This window comes from Aedes albopictus, chromosome 2 (genome assembly GCF_035046485.1).
Source record: "Aedes albopictus strain Foshan chromosome 2, AalbF5, whole genome shotgun sequence".
NCBI classification, from domain to species: Eukaryota; Metazoa; Arthropoda; class Insecta; order Diptera; family Culicidae; genus Aedes; species Aedes albopictus.
The window spans coordinates 160,004,480-160,030,976 of NC_085137.1; the positions used below are offsets into that span (position 1 = coordinate 160,004,480).

At 39.5% G+C, this 26,497-nt stretch overlaps 1 protein-coding gene and 1 pseudogene across 4 annotated transcripts in view; one reads left to right on the forward strand and one right to left on the reverse strand.

Moving 5' to 3' along the window:
• Window positions 1-2,242: 2,242 nt before the first annotated feature.
• Window positions 2,243-25,236, reverse strand: LOC115258485 (small ribosomal subunit protein eS4-like; annotated as a pseudogene).
• The window catches only part of LOC115258575 (ethanolaminephosphotransferase 1), a 57,455-nt gene continuing 53,281 nt past the window's right edge, over window positions 22,324-26,497 (forward strand). For 2 of the 4 annotated variants that reach the window (XM_029858782.2, XM_029858783.2), the window contains exon 1: window positions 22,324-22,736. The gene's annotated coding sequence lies outside the window, so the exon portion shown is untranslated. The remainder of the gene's footprint in view (window positions 22,737-26,497) is intronic. The other 2 variants (XM_029858784.2, XM_029858785.2) reach the window with 1 other exon arrangement.

Genomic DNA, 26,497 nt, shown 5'->3' on the forward strand with positions numbered 1-26,497 from the left:
CTCAATTGGAATATTTGCGATTCACCGAACTATTGCGTAAATTTTACTGCTTCCTCAAATCAAAACCATAATAAAATTAGTTTTTTTTTTAATTTGAAATACTATTATTTATTCATTATGCAGGTCAGTGAGAGGGCATAACACAAAAATTAACGTGCCGAAAGTGGCTGTTTTCTTGTACGATCGTTCATGGGATGTTGCTCTTCTCAATGCGATGACGAATCCGGGAACTGCAATTCAACAGAATGACTACAAAAAATATATTATGGTTGAGAGATTAGTACTTACTGAGAATACCAGCAACCAGCATCTCGCACTTCTGTTGAAAGTCGTAAAACCTTCATTTTTGTTGTTCTGCTATTCTATCTTTAGTCTACCAATGACTTTGTTACTCTCACGCAAAAAAAAATTAAAAACCTTTAAATTTTTGACAGCTCGCACTTGGTAATATGGCCGACTACTGGTTTCACAGAAGTTCGGTAAAAATCGCAGCGTGCGGTGAAAATGTTAATGTTCACCGAACCATAATGTAAAAATTTCACCGAATTTGGTAATTTGTTTGCATTTACCGAATTTTCTGTGAAGTTGTGACAGTTGGATTGGAGAACATCAAATTTCACAGAAAGATCTGTGAAAACATATTTTACAGTTTTGATTTGGTGAATTCTTTCACAGAATTCTGCGATTCTTAGTGTGATGGAACCTTGCTTTTTTACAAAACAAATATCATTAAAACAGGTACAGAGACAATTTTAACAATTTTAAAGGTCAAGATAAATTGACTCCGTACTTCACCCCATCTGAATCTTTTAGATTATTTCGTATGGTCATAGTTGCTACCACTAATGCTGAGGACAAAAACCTCATTTGATTCAACTTAACACCATTACTCAATAAAAACTAGACGAAATGCCAATGAAAGACGTGCGTGCCGGCCGAAAGGAACTTGAGACACATTTTCAATTTTTACAAAATGATAAAGGACAGTTTATTTCAAAACATATACTGTATTTGATCAGTATTATGTGGGCTTTCAATTAATACATTCACTTTGCAAATCTGAATTATAGATGGGAAATAAATTCAATTTTATTGTGTATCCGAACTTATTGAACACCGTGTATATGTGAACTGAAAGTTTGGAATTTGATTTTTTTGTTATTTTGCTGAAGATAATATTTTACAATTCTTAAGTTCAGTCATCGTGGACCAAGTGAAACAGTTCAAAAAGTTTTTGGAATGTTGTAGTTACACAGTTCATAATAAATTATTCAGAGAACTAGCGTTTTTCTTATATTCGTTCAGTCAGTGTGAGCCAAGTAAAATTCCCAAATTACTGGTAAAATAAACTTTTCCATCAAACCGGTAATGGTACATTTTAATAGGATGCCCAACAGCTTATAAACATACATATGTTAATATAGATAGGATAACGAAGAATACCCAAGCAGCACACAAGTCACAAACGAGTGTCGACAGCGCAGGTTTACGGTTGTACAGGAGCTACATTCATGTAATTCTAACTCAAAGACAGAATAACTTGAAAATGACTCGTGTCCAACCAAAAACCTGCGCTGTCGACAATCATTTGTGAGTTATGCGCTGCTTGAGTAGGTTTTTTTTACTTGTTTTTCTAAGAGACACATGGTGCACTCTGTCTGCTCGCAAAATACCGAAATATGCTTCAACACGATAATCTATAATACAATGAATTTTCAAGTTTTAACTTGATCTATAATCATTAGAAATTGTGTTCAGAAGTCATTCAATTCGGAAACATATTACGCCTTGGTGATAAATTATTATGATTATTAGATTTTAACTAAAACATATTTTTATGCAATTCGGTATCATAATTTCTATTTTATATATCTCATTTTGGTATCATAATGACCATTTTTTTCAAACTGGTTCATTATGCAACTGAAATGAGTTGCATAATAAAAAATAGTTGCATAATGTTCACAGCAAAAAAAGTTGTTGAATATTACATCGAAATCGCTGCAACCAGGTCGTTACATCGATTGATTAATATTACACAGCCCGATGTACTCGACGGCTGTTGATGTAATAAACAGATTCGATGTAATTTTTGCGATGTAATTTATTCGACGTACATTTATACGATGTAAATGAAGCGATGTAAAATGGAAACGATTTCAAACGCCCTTCTATAGCCGATTAAATTGCGCTTTCATCCCTTTTCGCTGAGAATTTTGTATAGCTAAAGTAAACACTACATCTATACTAAATTCAAATCGAAAAAGAATAAAAACATAATTTAATCAGCCATAGAAGAGAAAGCAATGAACATTAATAACACAAAAATGAACCAAAGTTTATTGTTTTTTTTTACAATTTTTCTCAACAGTCGATGATGAAAACGTTGGACAGGACGGGTGGCAAATACGTGTGCTTTGGAATTCTTGAAGAGCACGATTTTTCACGATCCCGAGTGCTTCTCACGCTGGATCCTAGTTCCGCAACGAACAAAATTCGGATAGATGGTCATGCACAGATTACCCGGTTCGAGCTTGAGCACGTCCATTACTGGTGGCGATATCGTAGCGGATCGAATCGTTCTGGTAGATGCTCGGATCCGGATGGTGGGTCAAGATAAACGGCACCTTCTTCGGGCCGATCTGGATGCACTTCAAGAGCTTGTACTTGTCCTTGTCCGAGGTAATACGGTGAACGGTGAAACGATCCTTGACGCCGTAGATCAAAGAGTGATGACATCCATGAATCCAACCGGGTAGTTGGGGTCATGATGCGAACCATGCCTGCCATCTAGATGAGACGCTGCAGTTCTTGGTGACCTCGGTGTTGGTCAAGATGTACTTCAGATGGTTGCGCAATTGACTCGCGCAGTTTGTGTGTGCCAGTCAGTGGATGGACGCAGGGAAAAGGTAACCCTGGAGGCGTTCAAACGTTTTAAATGTTTTTCGGTCCGCGAGCCATTTTGACACTTTAGAACGAAAAGGATATTTATGATTACAGTTTCTTACCGATTTTGGCAACACCCGTTTTTGTCTACTCCCGATTTTGGCAACACCCGTTTTTGGCAACATTTCCTTCCCGATTTTGGCAACACCCGTTTTTGGCAACAATTTCTTACCGATTTTGGCAACACCCGATTTTGGCAACAATATTTTACCGATTTTGGCAACAAAAATTTTGACCAAAAATTTTTACCGAAAAATCGTTTGTATTTGTAAATGTAGTGTTATTTTATCCTTACTTTTCTTTAAAAGATCAAAATTCATTAAATTTTTCAAAATCGACAATTTTACAAATCATGACGTAATTTATGAACGTCACCTACATGGATCGTTTTATAGCTTGTGAATAGTCCATATTTATAATATAAGCCAAATTGACGCATAAAAGTTGAAAATTATCCACAAAATTTTTTTACCGATTTTGGCAACACCCCAATTTGGCAACATTAAATTCACCTCGTGTTGCCAAAATCGGTAAGAAACTGTATTCCAACGGTGCCACTGACTCGATGATGGCTGCATTTGCATCCTGGAAACATACAAACGTTATTAGCAATCAATTATTAGAAATGGATCAATATTTAAATAGAGTTTTAATAAAATTTCACAGACAATTTCTTATTTTTTACAAGAATTTATGGGAATTGCCGAAAGACTTTGGTTTTATTTCAGATTGTGAGTTCATTCGTAATAACATTTCTACAGGAGTTCCCCGGGAATTTCCCCAGGAGTTGCTTGGTAATTTCTCCAGCAGTTCCATTGGAATTCCACGGGAATTTCTCCTGGATATCTTTAAGAATACCTCCAGAAGTACCACGGAACTTCCTCCAGGGGTTCCTCGGGAATTTTTCCAAGAGTTTTTCGGGAATTCCTTCAGGACTGCTTCGGGAATTTTCTCACCAGTTCCATTGGAATTCAACCAAGAATACCTCCAGAAGTTCCACGGAAATTCCTGCACTGAAGCTGCTCGGGGATACATCTAGGAGTTCCATGGTTATCAATTTCCCGAGAATTTCTCCAGGGCTTCTTCGGAAGTCCTGCAGCTTCTTGTGAATTGCTGCCGAAGATCATCGAGAATTCCTGTAGAAGTTTCTTGTAAATTCTTGCAGAAGTTAATCGAGAATTCGTCCTTGAGAGTTCCTCAGGTATTCCTCCAGGAGTTCTTCAGGGATTCCTCGGGAATTTCTCCAAGAGTTTCTGGAGAGTCCTGGAGAAATATCTCCAGTAGTTCTTCGGAAATATCTCCAGAAGTTCCACGGAAATTCTTGCAGGAAATTTTCGTCGGGAATTTCTCAATTCCTGGATTAATCCAGGAGTTCCCCGGAAATATCTCCAGGAGTTTCCTCCTGAAACTCCACGGAAATTTCTGCAAGAGTTTCTCGGGAATATCCAGGAATTCCCCGGAAATACCTCCACGAGTTCTTCGGGAATATCTTCAGAAATTCCTCGGGAACTTGTCCAAAAGTAAGTTGGGTATTCTTCAGGAATTATCGGTTATTCATCCAAGTGTTGTTCGGAGATTCTGCCAGGATTTCCTCGGGATTATCTTCAGAAATTCCTCCAGGAGTTCCTCGGAAAGTTATTTCACAAATCCTAGAACAAACTTAAAAGTTTTATTCAGGTAGTCGAAAGTACTTGTAGTTTGATGATGATCCCCGATATTAACTCAATAACAGCAAAATATGCAAATGTTACTATTATGCGGTTATAGGCAGTCCAGGAGTTCCTCAAAAATTTATCCAGTAGTTGCTCGGGAATATCTTGAGAAATTCCTCGAGAATTCCTCCAGGAGTTCACCGGAAATTCTCCCTATGAACGGAATATCTTCAGAAATTCCTCGGGAACTCTTCCATAAATCCCTCGGGTCCTTCAGGAATTCTCCGGGTATTTATCCATGTGTTGCTCGAAAATTATGCCAAGAGTTCCTCGGGATTATCTTCAGAAATTCCTCCAAGAGTTCCCCGGAAATATTTCCTGAAGTTCCTCGGGAATTCCTGCTGGGGTTCCTCAGAAATTCCTGCAGGAGTTCCTCAGGCATTTCCTAAGAATTTCTTCGAGCATTGTCTCTAGGAGTGTCTCCGGATGTTCCTCGAGAATTCCTGCGGTAGTTCCTTGGAAATTTCTCCAGGAACTTCCTCGAGGATTCATCCAGGAATTTCCCGGAAATATCTGAAGGAGTTCCTCGGAAATTACTCTAGGAGTTCCTCGGGAATTCCTCCAGAAGTTTCTCGGGAAATCCTTCTGCAGTTATTTGAGAACTCTTCCAAGAGTTCCGCGAGAATTCCTCCAGAAGTTCCTTGGGAATTTCTCCAGAAGTTCCGTGGGTACTCCTTCAGGAGTTCTCCGAGTATTCATGCATGAGTTCGGAAATTCTTCCAGGATTTTCTCGGAAATATCTCCAGAAATTCCTCTAGAATTCATTGAGAAGTTCCTCGGAATTTTCCAAGCATTTCCTCAAGGTATTCCTCCAGGAGTTTCTCGGGAATTCCTCCATAAGTTCCTTGAGAACTCTTCCAGGAGTTCTGCGAGAATTTTTCAAGGAGCTCATCGGGATTTCCTCCAGAAGCTTCTCGAGAATTCCGTCAGGAGTTCTTCGGGTATTCCTGTTCCGGATTTTTTTTTCAGAAATTCCACGAGATTTCCTCCAGGAGCTTCGCGGAAACATCTCCAGGAGTTCTTCGAAAATTTCTCCAAGTTCCTCAGGAATTCCTGATGGAGTTCCTCGGAAATTCCAGAAGGAGTTATTTGGAAATTTCTCCGGGAGTTCCTCAGGAATTTCTCAAGCATTTTCTCGAGGATATATTCAGGAGTTCCCCGTAGATATCTGCAGGTGTTTCTAGGAAATACCTCCAAGAGTTCCTCTGGAATTCCTCCAGGAGTTCCTCTAGTATTCCTTCATGAGTCCCTCGAGTATTCCTCCAAAAGTTCCACGGAAATATCTACAGGAGTTCTTCGGTAATATCTCCAGAAGTTCCTCGAGAATTCCTGCTAGAGTTCCTCGGGTATTCATTTAGGAGTTTTACATGAATTCCTTAGAAATTCCTCCAGGAGTTCCTCGGAAATATCTTCAGAAATTTCTCGATAATTCCTCTAGGAGTTCTCCGGAAATATCTCCAGTAGCTCTTCGGGAATATCTCCAGAAGTTCCTCGAGAATTCCTGCTGGAGTTCCTCGGAAATTCCTGCAGGAGTTCCTTGGAAATTGCTCCAGGAGTTCCTCAAGAACTTCCTGGAGGATATATCCAGGGGTTACTCGGAAATATCTCCAGTAGTTCCTCGGGAATTCCTCCAGGAGATCTTCGGGAATTCTTTCTGAAGTTTCACTTGAATTCTTTGGGAATTCCTCAAAGAGTTCTTCGGAAATTCCTCCTGAATATCCTCCTCCAGGAGTTCGTGAAGATTTTTTTCAGGAGTTTTCCGGCAATTGCTACAGGAGTTTCTTGAGAATTGCTCCAGGAGATCCTCGGGAATCCTTCCAGTAGTTCCTCAAATATTCCTCCTGGATTTTTTCGGGAATTGCTCCTGGATTTACTCGGGAATTCCTCCAGGGGCTTCTCGGGAATTTTTCCAGGAGTTCTTCGGGCATCCCTTCAGTATTTTCCAGGAATTGCGTTAGGAGTTCCTCCGGAATTGCTTCAGGAGTTCCTCGGGAATCGCTCCAAGAGTTTTTCGGGAATACCTCCAGGAAGTCCTTTGGAATTGCTCCGGGAGTTCCTCGGAAATACTTCCAGGAGTTCCTTTAGAATTATTCCAGGAGTTCCTCAGGAGTCTCCTGCGAGGAACGCCTAAAGGAATTTTCGAGGAGCTCGTGGAGGAATTCTCGAGGAACTCCCCCAGCAACTCCTGGAGAAATTCCTGTGGAATTCTTGGAGGAATTGCTGAGAAAATCCCAGAGTAACTCTCGAGGAATTCCCGAAAAACTGCTTGAAGAATTCCCGAGCAACTTCTGAAGTCATTTCCTTGAAATTCCTGGATGAATGACCGGGGAACTCCTGGGAATACTGCCGAGGAATTCCTGAGAAAAATCTGGACGAATTTCCGAGGAGCAACTGGAGGAATTATCGAGGAGTTCGTGTAGGAATTCTCGAGAAACTCCCAAGCAACTTCGGGAAAAAATATTGGATGAATTCCCGAGAAAATCATAGAGCAATTCCCGAGAATTTATCCAAGAGTTTCCCGGGAATTCCTCCAAGAGTTCATCTGGTACTCCTTCAGCAGTTCCACTGATATTCCTCCAGCAGCTACTCGAGAATTCCTCCAGAAGGTCTTCGGAAATTCCTCAAGCAGTTTCGTGAGAAATTCTCGGGATTCGCTCTATGATTTTCTCGGGAATTCCTCCAAGATTTTTTTCAGAAGTTTCTTGGGAGTTCCTCGAAAATTCCTCCACGATCCTCGAAAATTCCTCCAGTCGCTCCTCGGGAATTCATCCAGATTTTTCTCAGGAATTCCTCGGCAGTATTCTCAGGAGTTCCTCGGTCATTCATCCAGGAGTTTCAAGGAAATGCCTTCAGAAGTTGCTCGGGAATTTCTCCAAGAGTTCCTCGGGAATTCTTCAAGCAGTTTTTCGGGAATTCCTCGGGAGTTACTCTAGGATTTTCTCAGCAATTCCTCCAAGAATTCCACAGGAATTTCTCCAGGAGTTGCTGGGGAGTTCCTCGAGAATTCCTCCACGAGCTCCTCGAAAATTACTTCAGCAGCTCCTCGAAAATTCCTTTAGGTGTTCCTCGCAGGAGACTCCTGAGGAACTCCTGGAACAATTCTAAAGGAACTCCTGGAAGTATTTCCGAGGAACTCCCGGAGCAATTCCAAAGGACTTCCTGGAGGTATTTCCGAAAAACTCTTGGAGCGATTCCCGAGGAACTCCTGAAGCAATTCCGGAGGAACTCCTAACGCAATTCCTTGAAAATACTGAAGGGATGCCCGAAGAACTCCTGGAAAAAATCCCGAGAAGCCCCTGGAGGAATTCCCGAGTAAATCCAGGAGCAATTCCCGAAAAAATCTAGGAGGAATATTTGAGGAACTACTGGAAGGATTCCCGATGATCTCCTGGAGCAATTCTCAAGAAACTCCTGTAGCAATTGCCGGAAAACTCCTGAAAAAAATCTTCACGAACTCCTGGAGGAGGATATTCAGGAGGAATTTCCGAAGAACTCTTTGAGGAATTCCCAAAGAATTCAAGTGAAACTTCAGAAAGAATTCCCGAAGATCTCCTGGAGGAATTCCCGAGGAACTACTGGAGATATTTCCGAGTAACCCCTGGATATATCCTCCAGGATATTCTTGAGGAACTCCTGGAGCAATTTCCAAGGAACTCCTGCAGGAATTTCCGAGGAACTCCAGCAGGAATTCTCGAGGAACTTCTGGAGATATTCCCGAAGAACTCCTGTAGATATTTCCGTGGAACTTTTGGAGGAATACTCGAGGAACTCATGAAGGAATACTAGAGGAACTCCTGGAGGAATTCCAGAGGAACTCTTGGAGGTATTTCCTAGAAACACCTGCAGATATCTACGGGGAACTCCTGAATATATCCTCGAGAAAATGTTTGAGAAATTCCTGAGGAACTCCCGGAGAAATTTCCAAGGAACTCCATCTGGAATTTCCGAGGAACTCCATCAGGAATTTCCGAGAAACTTGGAGAAATTTTCGAAGAACTCCTGAAGATGTTTCCGCGAAGCTCCTGGAGGAATATATCCTCGAGAAAATGTTTGAGAAATTCCTGAGGAACTCCCGGAGAAATTTCCAAGGAACTCCATCTGGAATTTCCGAGAAACTCCATCAGGAATTCCCGAGAAACTTGGAGAAATTTTCGAAGAACTCCTGGAGATGTTTCCGCGAAGCTCCTGGAGGAATTCTCGTGGAATTTCTGAAAAAAAAATCCGGAACAGGAATACCCGAAGAACTCCTGACGGATTTCTCGAGAAGCTTCTGGAAGAAATCCCGATGAGCTCCTTGAGAAATTCTCGCAGAACTCCTGGAAGAGTTCTCAAGGAACTTATGGAGGAATTCCCGAGAAACTCCTGGAGGAATACCTTGAGGAAATGCTTGAGAAATTCCGAGGAACTTCTCAATGAATTCTAGAGGAATTTCTGGAGATATTTCCGAGAAAATCCTGGAAGAATTTCCGAGGAACTCATGAATGAATACTCGGAGAACACCTGAAGGAGTACCCACGGAGCTTCTGGAGAAATTCCTAAGGAACTTCTGGAGGATTTCTCGAGGAACTCTTGGGAGAGTTCTCAAATAACTGCAGAAGGATTTCCCGAGAAACTTCTGGAGGAATTCCCGAGGAACTCCTAGAGTAATTTCCGAGGAACTCCTTCAGATATTTCCGGGGAATTCCTGGATGAATCCTCGAGGAAGTTCCTGGAGAAATTTCCAAGGAACTACCGCAGGAATTCTCGAGAAACATCCGGAGACATTCCCGAAGAACTCCTGGAGACAATACTCGAAGAAATTCTTAGGAAATGCCTGAGGAACTCCTGCAGGAATTTCCGAGGAACTCCAGCAGGAATTCCCGAGGAACTTCTGGAAATATTTCCGGGAAACTCCTGGAGGAATTTCTGAAGATAATCCCGAGGAACTCCTGGCATAATTTTCGAGCAACACATGGATGAATACCCGGAGAATTCCTGATGGAATACCCGAGGGACTTTTGCAAGAGTTCCCGAGGAATTTCTGAAGATATTCCGTTCATAGGGAGAATTTCCGGTGAACTCCTGGAGGAATTCTCGAGGAATTTCTCAAGATATTCCCGAGGAACTACTGGAGAAATTTTTGAGGAACTCCTGGACTGCCTATAACCGCATAATAGTAACATTTGCATATTTTGCTGTTATTGAGTTAATATCGGAGATCATCATCAAACTACAAGTACTTTCGACTACCTGAATAAAACTTTTCAAGTTTGTTCTAGGATTTGTGAAATAAACACCAAGTCGTTGTGTCTCATTGACCATCATTAACTAATGTGACCGCATAACAGCCACATCGGTAAAATAGACTGGTTTTAATGCGTGTCATACATCATACTTAGGTCCGATTTATTTTCTCACAATAGGTCCAGTATACAAGAAGAACTGTAGAAGATCTTATTGCCATACAATGAAAAATGTTTACAATTTCGGTTCATTCCCATACTATGAAAAGTTGCAACTTTGGGTCCCATTTTCTCCAATGCCTACTTCTGTCGAATGTTACTGTTACGCAGTTATGGGCAGTGGAGGAATTTCCTAGAAACTGTAGGAGGAATACCCGAGGAACTTCTGGAGATATTCCCGAAGAACTCCTGGAAATATTTCCGAGGAACTCCTGGAGGAATTTCTGAAGATTATCCCGAAGAACTCCTGGCAGAATTTCCGATCAACAAATGGATGAGAACTCGAGAATTCCTGAAGGAATACCCGACTTACTTTTGGACGAGTTCCCGAGGAATATCTGAAGATAGTCCCGAAGAACTCGTGGAGGTATTTTCGGGGAACTCCTGGATATTCCCGAGGAACTCTTGCAGAAATTTCCTTGGAGTTTCAGGAGGAAACTCCTGGAGATATTTCCGGGGAACTCCTGGATGAATCCAGGAATTGAGAAATTCCTGAGGAACTCCTGGAGAAATTTCCAAGGAACTCCTGGAACTTCTGGAGATATTCCCGAAGAACTCCTGGAGCTATTTCCAAGGAAAAACTTGAGGAATTTTTGAAGATATTCCCGAGGAACTCATGAAGGAATACTCGAGGAATTCCAGAGGAACTTTTGGAGGAATTCTCGAGGAACTTCTGCAGGAATTTTCGAGGAACTTCTGGATATATTCTCGAAGAACTCCAGGAGATATTTCCGCGGATCTCTTGGAGGAATTCTCGAGGAATTTCTGCATTTTTTTTTCGAGGAACTCCAGCAGGAATACCCGAAGAACGCCTGAAGGAATTCTCGAGAAACTGCTGGAGAAATTCCCGAGGAACTCCTGTACAAGCTCATGTAGCAATTCTCGAGGAACTTCTAAAGGAATTGACGAATTACTCCTGGAAGAATTCTGAGGAACTTCTGGGAGTGGTTATTGAGGAACTGGTGGAACTGATGAACTCCTGAAGGGATACCCGAAGATCTTCTGGAGGAACTCCAAAGGAACTCCTGGAGGAATTTCCGAACAACTCATGGATGGAAACCCGGAGAACTCCTGGAGGAATTCTCGAGGAACTCCAGAGAAACTCGTGCATAAATTTTCGGGAAACTCCTGAATGAATCCTTGATGTAATTGTTGAGAAATAACTGAGGAATTTCCACAGAAATTTTCGAGGAACTTGAAAGGAATTTTCGAGGAATGAAATTTAGAGGAATTTCTGAAGATATTTCTAAGGAAATACTGGGAGAATTTCCAAAGAATTCATGGATGAATACCCGGAGAATTCCTGAAAGAATACCCAAGGAACTTCTGGAGAAATTCCCGAGGCACTTCTGGATATTCTCCGGAACTTCTGGGTATTTTCAAGGAACTCTAGGAGGAATTCTCGAGGAACTCCTGGAAGAGTTCTCAAAAAAACTTCTGGAGGATTTCCCCAGGAACTTCTATAGGAATTCCCGAGGGACTTCAGGAGGAATTTCCGAGGAACTCCTTGGGATATTTTCAGGGAACTCCTAGATGAATCCTCGAGGAAATTCCTGACGTGGAGCGGACCTGGTGTGGTGGTTAGAACACTTGACTATTCTTGATTCCACTTGAATTCCTGATGAACTCCTGGAGAAATTTCCGAGTAACTCCCGCAGGAATTTCCGAGGAGTTCCAGCAGGAATTCCCGAGGAACTTCTGGAGGAATTTCTGAAGATAATCCCGAGGGCCTCCTGGCAGAATTTTCAAGCAACACATGGATGAATACCCAAAGAATTCCTGAAGGAATACCCAAGGAACTTTTGGAAGAGTTTCCGAGGAATTTCTGAAGTTATTCCCGAAGAACTTGTGGAGAGGAATTCTCGAGGAATTTATGAAGATATTCTCGAGGAACTCCTGGAGGAATTTCTTAGGAACTCGTGAAGGAATTTCCATGGAGCGTCAGGTGGCATTCCCGAGGAACTCCTGGAAAAAATCATGAAGAACCCGTTGGAGTAATTCCTGAGGAACTCCTCAGGAGATATTTCCGGGAAACTCCTGGAGGAATTCTCAAGGAACTTCTGGAGAAATTGTCGTTCAAGTCCTGGAGAAATTCCCGAGGAACTCATTGATGAATACCCCGGGAACTCCTGAAGGAATACCCGAAATTTCCTGGAGGAATTCTCGAGAAACTCCTGGAAGCTCCGCAAATTTTGAATGAATATTTGGTGATCCTCTAAAAGGAATTCTCATGGACAGAGACACCCCTGAGACAATTCATTATGATCATCTGATCTGAACACATTTCCGTGAAAGTGCAGTTACTGAAGAACTGTTGGAGGGATTCTCGGGGAATTATTGCAGAAAATTCACGAGTATCTACCTTCTGGAATGGATTTCCAAGAAACTCTTGAACGGATTTCTTCGGAATTACCTGGAGGATTTCCCGGTGTGCTCAATGTAACATGTATAACATTAATTTTGTATATTTGTCATTAGAAGTGATTTCCTTCCATCTCTGTTCAGATGTTCCGCTAGAATTCTTCCGTAAGAATTTCCTTCATAGATTTCCCCGCTCGAGAATATCAAAAGCACATTCGGGCCTTCAGAAATGTGAAAATTTCGTTTGAAACATTCCCTGCATGCAGCGTACATTAGCGTATCATGAAACATAGAACATAAAAATAAATTATTCTACCATTACCTGACAGTTTAATTGGTATTTCTCAACACCTCCGCCGTTCCGGAATTCGTAGCCATTTCAACATGAAATCCTGATGGACGTCGCAGAATCAACTTCCTCCATGCCTCTACGATGAGAACGTAGTGCTTTAGACGAACTCAGGCGATTATCGTGTGTCACAGTGTCGGTCCGGACGCCACATCGTTGTGTTGGGCAATACGGAGCGGTCGACCTTGACCAGATCGCCAATACGGACCAGTTGGGGTTTGGCAGCTTATGGGAACCTTGTAACTGATCGAGCACCTGCCGACGAACTTAATCGTACTATTTTACATCATGCAACTGGCCAATTAGTTGGCCTTGATGATCGACTCAATACCGACGTTTGTTTTGTGGGCCAGGAGGAGCCAAATATTGGGACCCGGGGGATATCGATACGTTGGCTAAGACAGCATGTTGATCCGGAGTCAATCAGAGCGCCTATGTAGACAGCAGATCCTTGAGAAGCTGGTCAGAATATTTCGTAGATACAAAACGCCGGTCGTTTTCCGCACAGCAATATTACCAATGTATGCTGCCTCTTCAGAGAAAGCGACGTGCTGCGTTTGAGGGAACATTGCTTTCCTACTTCTCCTGTTAGACGGCTGAATGAAGTAATCCGGTATCGGAAGCGCGGTGCATCGTTTCCCCCCTTTCTCCCAGGGACCTCCCAGGGCGATCAACTTTCCTTGAGCAACAACATGTTTACAAGCACTTCTCAGCCAGCAGTACCGGAACTGAAATCTTTCGGTTCTGCGTTCTTGTAGGATGTCTTGATTGCACGTTGGTGATACTGGAACACTATAATGAAACCGAAAACGATACTTATTACCGGATGCCACTGGAATATACATGTTATGAAAATACTTACAATTACGAAGCCGCGATAGGGTCCCAGACTTCGAAGCTTCCGCGTCCGGTCTTGGTTTTACGTTATCATCTGGTCCTGGCTACCACCGCTGAAATAGAAATTGTTAAATTAACTTTTGAATCATTAAATTATAACGAAACTTGCCCGTAAACCCTGCCATAAACGCAAAAAAAATTTCACTCCGGCTGAAATCAAAAACAAAGATGGCAGCTTGCTTCGCCGGCGGACCAACAACAGAGAGCAAGCGGGTCCAGTGTTGCTAGACTTAATATTGCATCTTGAAAGAATGCAATATGACATTGTTTTTGTGTAATTTCACATTGATGTCACAGAACCACTTGGTTGCAGCTGATTGTGTGTAATAATCACATTCTCTTGATGTGAATATTACACAGGAACGCCGTAATGCCAAATTTTGAAAGTGTATTTGTGTAATTTGAAAAACGGTGTAGATAAGCATCGAAATTGTGTAATTTTGCGTCTGAAAATCGTGGTTACATCGCTTTTTTCATACATCGGCATCATTACGTCGATGCGTTTTACATTATTTTTTGCTGTGTTCATAATCAGGGTACGAAAAACGGATCACGCCGAAAAACAAACGCTTTGTCCTAAGCGGTGCATGTTGGTAACAAAGACGCTCCGCAACAAGCGCATGTCAGGCGATGAGAGCAATAAAACAAACATCGCTTGCCATGCGTGTGCCGATATTCCGGCTTTTCTGCTGAAATTTTTGACCCACATAATCGAATTCATATGCTTTTGGACGAATTAGGACCCTTGCAAACCTCAGAGTCGAGTTTCAATTGTAAAATAATGTGAAAATCACGATGTGAATAGAATGAGACAAATATTCCTACCGTTTTTGTTGTGAACAAACTCAGGAGCGATTTTGTCATTATCTGCTAACGAAAAAACAAAGCGTTGCTGCCGTGCCTTCTTTGTTGCCTATTTTTCGCTTGCGGTGCCATGTTCTGCATACACTGTTCATAATGCAACTCATTTGAGTTGCATTATGAATATTATGCAACTCATATGAGTTGTATAATGACAAAAATCATTGCATAATAGTTATTTAAGTAACGAGTTGCAAAAAGTTGATTTTTTTAATACGAGTCGTACATTTATCCAACGAGGCTTGCTGATACTGAATTGCATAAAATTTTGTATGGAACTCGTTGCAAAACTCGATTTTTTCAGCACTCTGCGTATTTATCCAACTCGGCAAGCCTCGCTGGATAAATGTACGACTCGTGCTGAAAAAATCAACTTTTTGCAACTCTTTACATAAATAACTATTTCAGCTCTCTTGAGATAAAGCATTTGGTCATTTGGTCTACTCTGACTGCACACTAAGTATTATCGATTTTTGCAGATCAATCAAAATTAAATTGGGCAATAACTCTCGTTAATTCGGGTTATATATGTTGAGGTATGTGAAAATAAGGAATAGTTTGAACTTTTGTAAAAGTATGTAACCTATTTTTTTTTCAAATTCTCATTTTACGTAATACTACAATGTTTAATGTGTAAAATTAGCTTGAGAACATGAAAAAATAGTACTAATTACCAAGTTATAACATTTTCTGTCAAAAGTGTTTTCTTTAAAGAGGTTTGTCGTGACTATGATTACAGTCTAATGGCTCAACTGAAAGCACAAACCCAACAGAAACCCGTTACTAGAGGATCTTGTGAACGATCAGAATATTGAAAAATGTTTTTTGTTTTCAAACGGGGACAATTTTTTTTTCAAAAAAATCACTATTTTTTAGGAAGCGAGGCACAAAACGCTATATCTTTGCTTGTACTGCTTGGATCTCTATGAAAATTTGACACAGCATTCTTAAGAACCCATACTTTAAGATAAAAGAATAAAAAAAATCGATTTTGTGCTCGACCTCAACATATATAACCCCTTAATAAAATGGCATGTAGCTAATGTAATTCTCAATGCAATGCCTTAAAAATATCATTTTCATCAATTTGGTTGATTGGTCCCCTCTGACTTATCACCGACCAATTATTAAAATGCACTAAGTTTCGCAGACAAAATACAGGTACACTTGATTATATAGACACTTTAATTTAATTTAAGGGGGCATCCATTTAGTACGTCACGCTAAGAATAGAAATTTTTAACCTCCCTCCCCCCTTTGTTCGTACGGTTTTTCCTATACTTATTACTTTGCTTGTCACAGTTTTCAGTACCCCCTCCCCCTTTTAAGCGTGACGTACTTAATGGATGCCCCCTAATGTACTTCGATTTTATGTACATTTTAAATGGTGAAATTTTTAATATCCAATCAGTTTGAAACTTGCAGTTTGTATTACCTATTATGACTTAAATGCAGGGGTTTTCAATCTTTTGACACGCGGACACTTCATATCAATTAATTGTTTTGTGGAGCACCCATAACAGTGCTAAAGCATTCGCCTTGACAGAGCTCTGACCTGCCATCTACGAAAAGTTAGCCGTGTGCGTGAAGCGTTGCTGACGGAGTATAAGAAAAAAAAATAAAATTCTTCAAAAAAATTAACGCAATTTTTGATTGAAATGCGGGTTGATGTACAACGTTAGATTAGCTTCACAATAAACATAACATTTTTATTTCAATATTGTATTCTAGATTTAGTACTGATAATGTAGTTTTTTTTTTAAATTGTTACCTCGTACATTAATCCTCATTTCAATAAAAACATCGTTATTTTTTTAAAAGCATTTTTAACTTTTTTTTCCTATACTTCCCCAGCAACGCTTCACCCAGACGGCAGGTAAGAGCTCTGTCAAGGCGAATACCTCATGACATACTTCGTTTTCTGACTTCATTTTTTTATAAATATCGCTCGCTTTGTCAATAATCACGATGAGTGGAGTCAGGCCCGTGCACAGAAAAGGTGACAAGGGAGGGGTTTTCCCTAATTTTGGCACAGAGTGGATGGGCGCCTAGTGTATAGAACATCGGCAATGGGAGGGATTTAACCCCCAAAACCCCTCCCTTGGACACGGGATTGAGTGGAGTATATGGGATGTTTTTGTCGCGATATTTTCTACAGTCCTTAGCCATGACAACATTTTTGCCGGATGCATGCAAACTGCTCATTCACCAGACTTTTCCTCAAAGCATTCTAACAAACTCCTTTAAAATTTCTTATGACTTCCTCACCGAAAATTGTAATATATTCCTGATATTTTCAGTAGATTCATTATAAATACTATATTGGCGTCGTGTACGCAGCTGATTGAATTCCAAAACTTGTAGCAAATTCCTTTAAAAGGTCATTGCTTTGGCAGATTACTGGCAAGATGTGTGATAAATTATTTCCAGTGCTGTCATGATAAAATCAGAGCTAGTTAATCAAGTTTCCTCGATTCCATCACTCCTTCACTGGTACATTCCCATGGATCAATCCCAGCAGGAATCTCTGAAGAACCACTAGCGCAATTCCTGAAGGAACTGCTGGAACAACTTCTGAAAGAATCCATAGAGCCACTTTTGAAGAAATCCCTGCTGAAATTTCTGAAGTACTTCTAAAAATACTGAAGAGGTTTTTAAAGATATTTTCGGAACTATCGCTGAAGAAATTTTGAAAGGAATAAAAAAAAACTTTAAAATTTTTAAAGGATTCCTGAAAGAATTTCTGAAACAGCAGGCGTATTTGAGGAATCCACAGATGGGTTTTCTGAAGAAATTTTAAGAGGGATTCCTGAAGAAACACCTGAAAACTCTTGGTGGAATATCTAACTAAACTTCTTGAGATATAAAAATCCTAAACATTTTTTTAAAGAACTCCTGGAGGAATTCACAGAAAAAATCCTAGAGGAACGCTTGGAGGAAACCCTGGAGGAATTTCTGATGAAGTGTCTGTGTTAATTTCTGCAAGCATCCTTATAAAAATCTCTGAAAAAATATGTAGATACAGGGGATGGCCAAAATGTTTGGGATAGGCAACTTTTTTCTCTCTCACAAAAAAGTTCAACAATCTATAACTTTTAATAGAGCGCATCAAAAAATCTCAAATTTTGACTGTTTGTCTACCTATTGTGTGTGCATCATTGGTACAAATTTGGGCTCGATTGTTCAATATATGGCAATGTTAGAACCGTTCGCGTAAAACACTATTTTTCAGACAACTCATTTTTGAGGTGTCATATCTCGGAAACCAGTGAACCGAATTAAATGAAATTTTGAAAGTACATTAACAATATGCAAATGCTTCACAGACTATTAAAACATAGGTACTTTTAAAACTTTGAAAAAAGTTATCATGGATTGACACTTTATGGATTTTTCTCGAAGAAATGTATTTTTTTTACATCAATGTAAATAAATTTTAGTGTTGATATCCAAAGATTTTCCACTTCCGTTCTCAAGTTATCTCTTATCAGATATATTAGAGCCTATTTAGATTGAAGGAAGAACGCATTTAGTAATTTTTGTGTGGTATCGTAAATTTGACTTATTTTCCTCTATATGGGTAAAAATTTCAATCCGATATAACTTAATTCGCCGTGAGAAAATATTACATTTTATAACGTCGTATTAAGTATAAATATATTGTTGATAAATGTTAAAAAAATCATTCAATTCGGTTCACTTGTTTCTGAGATATGACAGTTCAAAAATTAGTTGCCTAAATAATTGTGTTTTACCTGATCAGTTCTAACTTCGCGAAAAATTAATCTATTGAGCCCAAATTTGTACCAATGATGCACATATAATAGGTTGACAAACAGTCAAAATTTGAGATTTTTTTATGCACTCTATGGAAAGTTACAGCATGTTGATTTTTTTTTGTGGGAGAAAAAAAGTTGCCTATCCCAAACATTTTTACCATCCCCTGCACATTTCTGAAGGAATCCCTGGAGGATTTTTTAAGACTTTCCTAAGAAATCCTTGGAGCAATTTCTGGAGAAATGTTTTGAAAGGAATGCGAAAGATTTCTTCACATTCCTTTATAATATATTCTTTCAAGACATTTCTCTTCCAGAAATAGCTCCAAGCATTTCTTAAGAAAGTCTTGAAAATCCTCTATGGATTCCATCAGAAATTTATCTACACATTGTTTCAGAGATTTTTCTTTATAATCTTTAGTACAATTTCTAAATCCTTGGAGAAAATTATTTAGAAAGCTATCGAGAAAATTTTAAAGGAATTCTTAATTTTATGATTCTTAATGTATCCGTGTACCATTTTCAAAAAAAAAAATAATGGAGTATTTTTGAGAAACTTCATGGAAGGTTTTCTAGACGAAAGCTTTGAAAAATTTCTGAAAGAATCTCTATGAAAAAAAAAACTGAAGCAATTCGTAGCTGAATTTCCGGAACAATCTATGCAAGACTTTTCTAAGGAGTTCTTGGAGAAATTTGTGGACATTCTAAAGTCTAAAGGAGTCCCTAGATGATTATGTGAGAGAATTTCTGACTGAATTACTTAACGATCCCAAGGATGATTTTTTAAAATAAATCTACCAGGGGTTTCCAAAGGAGTCCCCCAAAGAATTTCTTTAAGAATTCCTTGGAGATTGTTTCAGGAATTCGTGAAAGATTTTTTGAATGAATCCTACACAGCAAAAATAAGATGCAACCCGCCCGATGTAACTCATTCCGATGTACTAAATAATCAATGTAATCACGATTCCTATGAACGTTTACATCGTTTTGATGTAAATTCTTTTGTTCTTATGTGTACATCGTCCGATGTAATATTCATGCAACCGATGGATTGTTTGGGTTGCAGCAGTTCAGAAGTAATATTACACAACATTTTTTTCTGTTTAGAATGGATCCAATTATTTATGAAAGAATTATCAAAAAATGTGTTGAAGTTTTATCGACGTAATCCTTGGGGAAGTATGTAAAGAAATCTCTAGAGGAAAATCTGGAGATATTTCTGAAGAAACTATTAGTCGAATTTATAATGGAAGGAAGCCATGGGAGACATTCTGAGAGAATACCTTGAAAAAAATGGGATGGATCCCATTTTATTAAAGTGTCCTTGGAGGAATTTCTGAAGAAATATCAGAAAAATCTGAAAGGAATTTGAATTCTCAAAAAAAAAAAATCCCTGCACCAATTTCCAAATCTATCTAGAAATCTAGAAAAGTCCCCAAAAATACGGTAAATCTCTGAAAGAGTAGTTTCTGCAGAAACTCATACACAACTTTCTTACACAACTTTTTGTGACACTTCAGGAGGAATCCCTAGTGGAATTTCTGGAGAAATTGGAAGTTGCTGTGGGAATTTCTGGTAAAATCCTTGGAAGATTTTCCAAAGTAACCCCAGTACAAACATTGAAGGAACTTTTGAAACATTTCCTGAAAGTCCCTGAAATAGTTTCTGAAGGCTTTGCTGAAAGTTTTATTAAAGGAATCTCTGGAGAAATTTCTGAGTAAATGTCTAAAGAAATTTCTGAAGGAATCTATAATGGTATAAGGAATTTCTAAACAAATCCCTTAACAAAATTTCCGAATGAATTCATGGAAGATTTTTTGAAAGGATTCGGGAAAGGAAGGACAGCACAACCAGTAACCACGCTCTATCAAGTGCTTGTCACCAATCACTAAATTTCCGAACGAAACCTTGAGGAATTTCAGAAGGGATCTTTGGAAGAATTTCTGAAGAAATTCGTAAAGTAATATTTTTGAAGCAATTCGTAAGGAATTCCAAGGTAAATGTTTACCTGTTGCGCCAGGAATGGGGTCAAAAACCCTATATCTATTGGTCAAAATATTGACTTTTGAATCAACCATTCATATTTTTTTGACACAGAAGATTTCGATCGTACTAGCTATTACTAATTTATGAAAAAAATCCCGAGCCTGTTTATCGAAAACTCATTCATGCAGTTTTTATATATTTTGATACATTTTGGTAATGAATTTCAAAAATTTTCTTCGATTTTATGTAAAATTCTATTTTATAGACATTTTGAAAATTAAAATGTCCACTAAATCGAGGTATACCTGTAATTTGAGCCTCCTGTCGGTGATCCCTCTTGTGATACCCCTTGGGGGTCGTGACCCACAGTTTGGAAAACTATGCTCTAAACGAGTGTTGTATGTATCATAAAATCGAAGACCACATTATCAAGAAGACTTGCAGCACTAGTGAAAAACGGGAGTCAGTGCTAGCAGCGCCATCCCGGATGAAGGTGGCACTACTCATGATAGTGTGTTAAATTTTCATACTCGCACCAATACACTCTTACACTTTTACACAAAGGTACTCACCAGTCAGTGAGGCTTGCCGTTAGTATGGGAAAATAACAGAGTTGCATGTCTTCTTGATAAAGTAGTCTTCGATAAAATGCATATTATACGTTTGATATAAAATCTGTTGAACTATGTAGCCACGAGGAACATTTCTGAAGACACTCGTAAATTATCAACGAAAGTCACTCGTGGTGTCGTGTTAAGATTCCAGGTCAAATATTTGTCAAAAAGAAACCAATGCTCAAACATCCTGTTTGACTTGACCGAATTTTCGTTAATATCAAACAGATGTTCTTTCTTGAGTTCTCTTAATGACAAATATTTGATCATGTGTACATACTTATAACCTTACGCTGGAATGTGTCAAATGTGCGAAGTACGATCCAATTTCTAATTCATAATACGGCGAAAAATCTGACGAATAGCTCCACTTTCATCCAATCCGGCCTTAAAGACCAAACACTGCTAGATAAATTTTCGTTAAGAGTGCCCCTAAAATGAAGAACAGCTTTTTAAAACCCACGAGAGTCAATTTAACTAGCCAGATAGCCTTTGAAATATTCCCATCGATGGCTATTTAAAACGTAATTCATCAATCTTTCCAGTTGCTCTAAAAATGTTCCTCTTCTCGGTAAACGGTCCTATAAATAGATCGGTGAAAAATGTGTTGAAGAGCTACCAGCATCGTGAACATCTTTCCGAATATTAAAACTACTAAATCACTCCAAACTATTAGAAACTCATTAAGTTGTGACACTTTTTCACGTCTCCTCACTCGCTGTGTTTCATCCAATTATAAAGCACGGTATACACATGACTTATTTATACCAGATGAACCCCATTTACGACGTAGAGAAGAGATGCTATTTGAATAGTTGCACACCAGTGCATACTCCTTATCAGCTGATAATAGTAGGCAGCCTACCGACGACGGACGAGCTCTCACTACAACGGAAACTGAGTATGTATAGCAACATCATCGTACATCAGGCCAGCCAGACACATATTGCCAGATTCTACTACGGAACTAGGTAGGTATGTCCAGTTTGTTCATCGTCGTGTGTAAAAAGATGAGAATGAGGATAGAGAATGAAACTTCACACAGGGTACTTTCGTATCATGCATGTGTCTTTGGGGAAGAGGTTTTCAACCGGAAAACTGTACATATTAGACTCGAAGCAATATTTATCAAAAATTCAAAATAATCAAAAGTTTCGAAAAAAATTGGAAATATGAACTTTTTTCTTAATTTTTGTTATGGTTCTGTTCAACTGCCAAGAAGTTCTTCACTCAAAAACGACAAGTTGACAACCACTGCCACTAGAACGTATGAGACAGTTGACCGAGTATAACACAACAAGCCCATCCATAAATCGGAAAAGTGCGCCTCCAAACTTTGAACTTGAGTCTGACTGAGTAGTATGTAGCAGCACATTTGCCTCCGGTCAGTAGGTAGGTTCAGTTTCGCTAGAACTCCGCAACCGAATGGGTCGAACGGTCGGACGCTCGGTAAAAGGTGAAAACTCTGGTTAATCGGATCCGGTGGTGTGTTGAGTCGGAGGAACAAGCAAAGCAGTGCGGGATCGGTTCACGGAAAGTGCGCGAGTGCGCGCCAACGGCGATTGTTCGCTGAATTGCTTGAAGTAAAACAATCGGGGTAATTTGCTGCGTCTAAGCGCGTCGAGCTTCTCCAGAACGGGTCGGGACGGGACGATGATGTGCATAAAATCGTATCGTGTCTCAGTTAATCTCATTATCGAGTGAAGCGTGTGTAAATAAACAATTCCCGGTGTTGTTGGATCTATTAGCTAGTGAGAACGTAACGACGACAGAGTTGTAGACACTATAAATAGGTAAACCGGGAAACCTTACCGATATATGTTTGAGTGTAAAAAGTGCGATAAATAATACGTTCGCGTCAAAGCAACTGTCCATATGATGTGATATTTGAAAGGTGTTGCTAGCAGTTGAGATGTTTGAGTTTGATAGACAGATATAGACAGGAATCGTTCGCAGGAAAATATTTTCCAATGTTTTTGAGAAGTTCATTCAACGAATTTGCCATTCTTAGAGATTAAACATATTTCATTTATTCGTTGCGACTATGCGATATTTCATAATTCAAGCATATAATTTGAATGATACGGGCACAGACAAACAGACGTAACACTTCGAAGATTTTTCGAATCAAATCATAGTCACGGAAACATGTTCGCCCAATGCTAAAAGCACTGAGTTTGGCCGACCATCAACTAGGTGGCGGTAGTGGGCAAACGTCAAACTCGAGCAAAAACGATGCGAGCGCCACGGGTGGTCAGTTGGCAAACTATTAATTTTTTAAATGGGCCGTTAAATCGATGTACGATGCGAATCATCAGAGTGTTACGTCTGTTTGTCTGTGGTCAAACATTATATCACAAACAAACAGACGTAACACTCTGATGATTCCCACATCAATTTAACGGTCTATTTAAAAATTTGATAGTTGGCCAACTGGCCATCCATGGCGCTCGCATTGTTTTTGCTCGAGTTTGACGTTTGCCCACTACCGCCATCTAGTTGATGGTCGGCCAAGCTCAGTCCTTTTAGTATTGGGCGAACATGTGGCCGTGACTATGATGTGAATCGAAAAATGTTCGAAGTGTTACGTCTTTTTGTCTGTGATTATATTTTGATACGTATTTTTGAAATATTTTGTCAATATGTTTATATTTATATACATTTCGATAGCTGAATTGCGTTGAAGTCATTCAAATGCGACATTAGCCAAAGTTTATTTTGAAACTTCAAATGTGTTTTTCTATTGTAGCATGTGACATTTATGTGTCCGAGAGCAGAATAGCACTAGGACCTCTATTTTGGTAATGAGTCGGGACTGCCGAAATAGAATTTTACCTAAATGGGTTCAGATTATTGGCTATTATTGGATTTCATGGCTGAAAAGATTTTTAAGAAGGGCGAGTGGCTAGAAGATTTTTAAATGGGTTTCATGGGAGTTTCAGGAGTCGGTTCAAGGTATTCAGAGGTATTCAGAGGCTTTCAAGGGCTTTTAAATGTGTTTCAGAGGGCTTTACAGGTTCTCAGGTGATTTTCACGGATGATTTTCAGTGGGTTTCGGTGCTTAACAGGGGGCTTTCGGACACATTTGCAGAAAGTTTAAGAAATTTTTCAGCGAGTTTCCGAGGCGTTTTGAGGGATTTCTGAGGGTCTTAGGAGCGATACAATACATTTTGAACATGATTTTGGATCACTGTGCTCAACTTCAATGGCGTTTTAAAGGGGTTACATAGGTTAAGGGTGATAAAAATCGATCTTTATGATTATTGCATTATCTGAAAGTAACCTGGGGTAATACGTACCCTCGGGGTAAAACGCCCTCACGTTATTTCATTATATAAGAGAGGTTAAGCTGGTCAAGCTCAAGAATTACTAGAACATTCAAATGAAAAGCGTGGAAAACGATAGTATTCCACATTTGGAAAGATTGTCATATTTGAAGCGCACAGAATTCAAGCGACTGCGCGTTGATAATATGGAATCACCGCATTAACTACCATCCACCTCCCATTCCTTCCGTTGCTGCCGTAAACATCTATATGAACCCCAAGGTAATACCTTAGAATTGAAAACGGGAAATGCCAAAGGTCGTTTAGATCCACCTCAAAGTGCGTTTTGCCCCAATAGTTTTCGGCACCTAAAACGTAACACTAATTTAAATTGTGTATTTGTTGCAGTAAATTTGATATCACGCAGGCCAAAAGGTGTCCAAAGTGGTAAACTATCTTCCAAAACACAAGACACCCATAAAATCATCGTAATCTTAGTTTTTTGACAGCGTTTGCTAAGGGGATGCATATTACACCACCTTCCTCTATACTTGCTAGACAATAGACATCCAAAATTTCATAAAGATTGAAGCTCTAGAACCAAAGTTACAGCCCATTGTAGGGCACCCAGGCAAAACTTTAAACGCGATTATCTCAAAATCGTGTTTATAAAAAGTACCGTTGCGGTGATCATGATATCTTAGAAACTATAGTTGACCAATTTGAAAACTTATTTTTTTTTAATTGTTCCTAATTCGTATTCTCAAAACGGCTCAGCAGTCGCCTCCTGCCTCCCATTTTTCTCCCGATAGATGTGCTGTTCATTCTTTGCTCGTATCGCTTCACGTTCTGACGGGTTCCATGCTGCAGCATTACCGCCCGTACTGCATTCTTCACCTTCAAAATCGTTCTGTACTCTTCGTTGAACCATTCGTTTCATCGACTCCTTTCCACGTACCGTAATCTGGAGTTAAATTGGTCACTTTAAAACAACTTTTGTGAATAACTCTCATTGTACCCGGTCCATGGCTGCGTGTCTCCAGCTCCGCACTCTGCGCAGGGTCCACAAATCATCCTCCACTGGATCGACCCACCTAGCTCGAACCGCACCACGTCTTCTTATACCGGTCGGGTGACTTTAGAAAACCACTTTAGTCGGGTTGCTATCTGACACCCTGATGACGTGACCCGCCCTCTGTAGCCCCCCGAATTTCGAGGTGTGGACGATGGTTGGTTCTCTCAGCAGCTGATGCAGTTCGTGGTTCAATCGCCTTCTCCAAGTCTCGTCTTCCATCTGCACTCTACCGTAGATGATGCCTGTGTACATATTAGCCTGGGACACATGGAAAAACTATACCCTAATAAAAATGTATTATTTACTACTGGTAGGGTGAATGATTGTAGCATTCCCTGTATCATCAAGATGATGACCTGAAAGGGCTGTTAAGAAAGTTGTATCATAATTTTCTATTATGATAGTTTCTGTATACTTTTTGAATTCCAATTTAGTCCCATATCAACTGTACAAAGTTTCAGATCGATCGGGAAAACTATATTTTAGTGCCCGCCATTTTTAGTTTTTCATACAATTGGGGAAAATTTACTTCTGGAATGAAAAATTGCTTGGGGTCAACCCTTGATCCCTAAAAATAAGTCAATGAATGATTTCTGTAGAAAGTTTCATGAAGAATCAGACCTCCAAAGGCCGCAAAGCAATGCGACGCTCGTGGAGAAAGTTGTCAAGTCTTATCCGATCGATAAAATGATTTTTACGTGAATAATATGGAACCCTACAAATGCTCTATTTTATTTTTCACTTGGCGCCCAGCCGTGAAAAATAATACAGAACACTACAAATATACAATAAGACACATTTCATAGAAGGTGTAACATGCGTAAAATTGGAAACAAGAAAGTTATTCGAAAAAAAAACAAGTTAATGAGGCCAGCTTACCATAACGTTTAAAAATTGATATGGCTCAATATTTAATTGACTCATAAAGTTGATGTCTTCGACAAATCTTATCCAAAATGATTGAAGATAAACTTTTTAGAAATATTGCTATTCTTTATACTTGACAAATAAAGAAGTTTAAGAATTTATTTCGATGTTTTGGAATTTCTGCGTAAATTCCTCGAGTAATCCCTGGAGGAATGCTTGAAGGAATTCCCGCAGGAACTCCTGGAGGAATGCCTGGAGAAATCCCTGGAAAAAATCATGTCGGAATCCCTTGAGTAATTTCTGTTGAAATCCATGGAGGAATTTTTGAAGGAATTTCTAGAGGAAT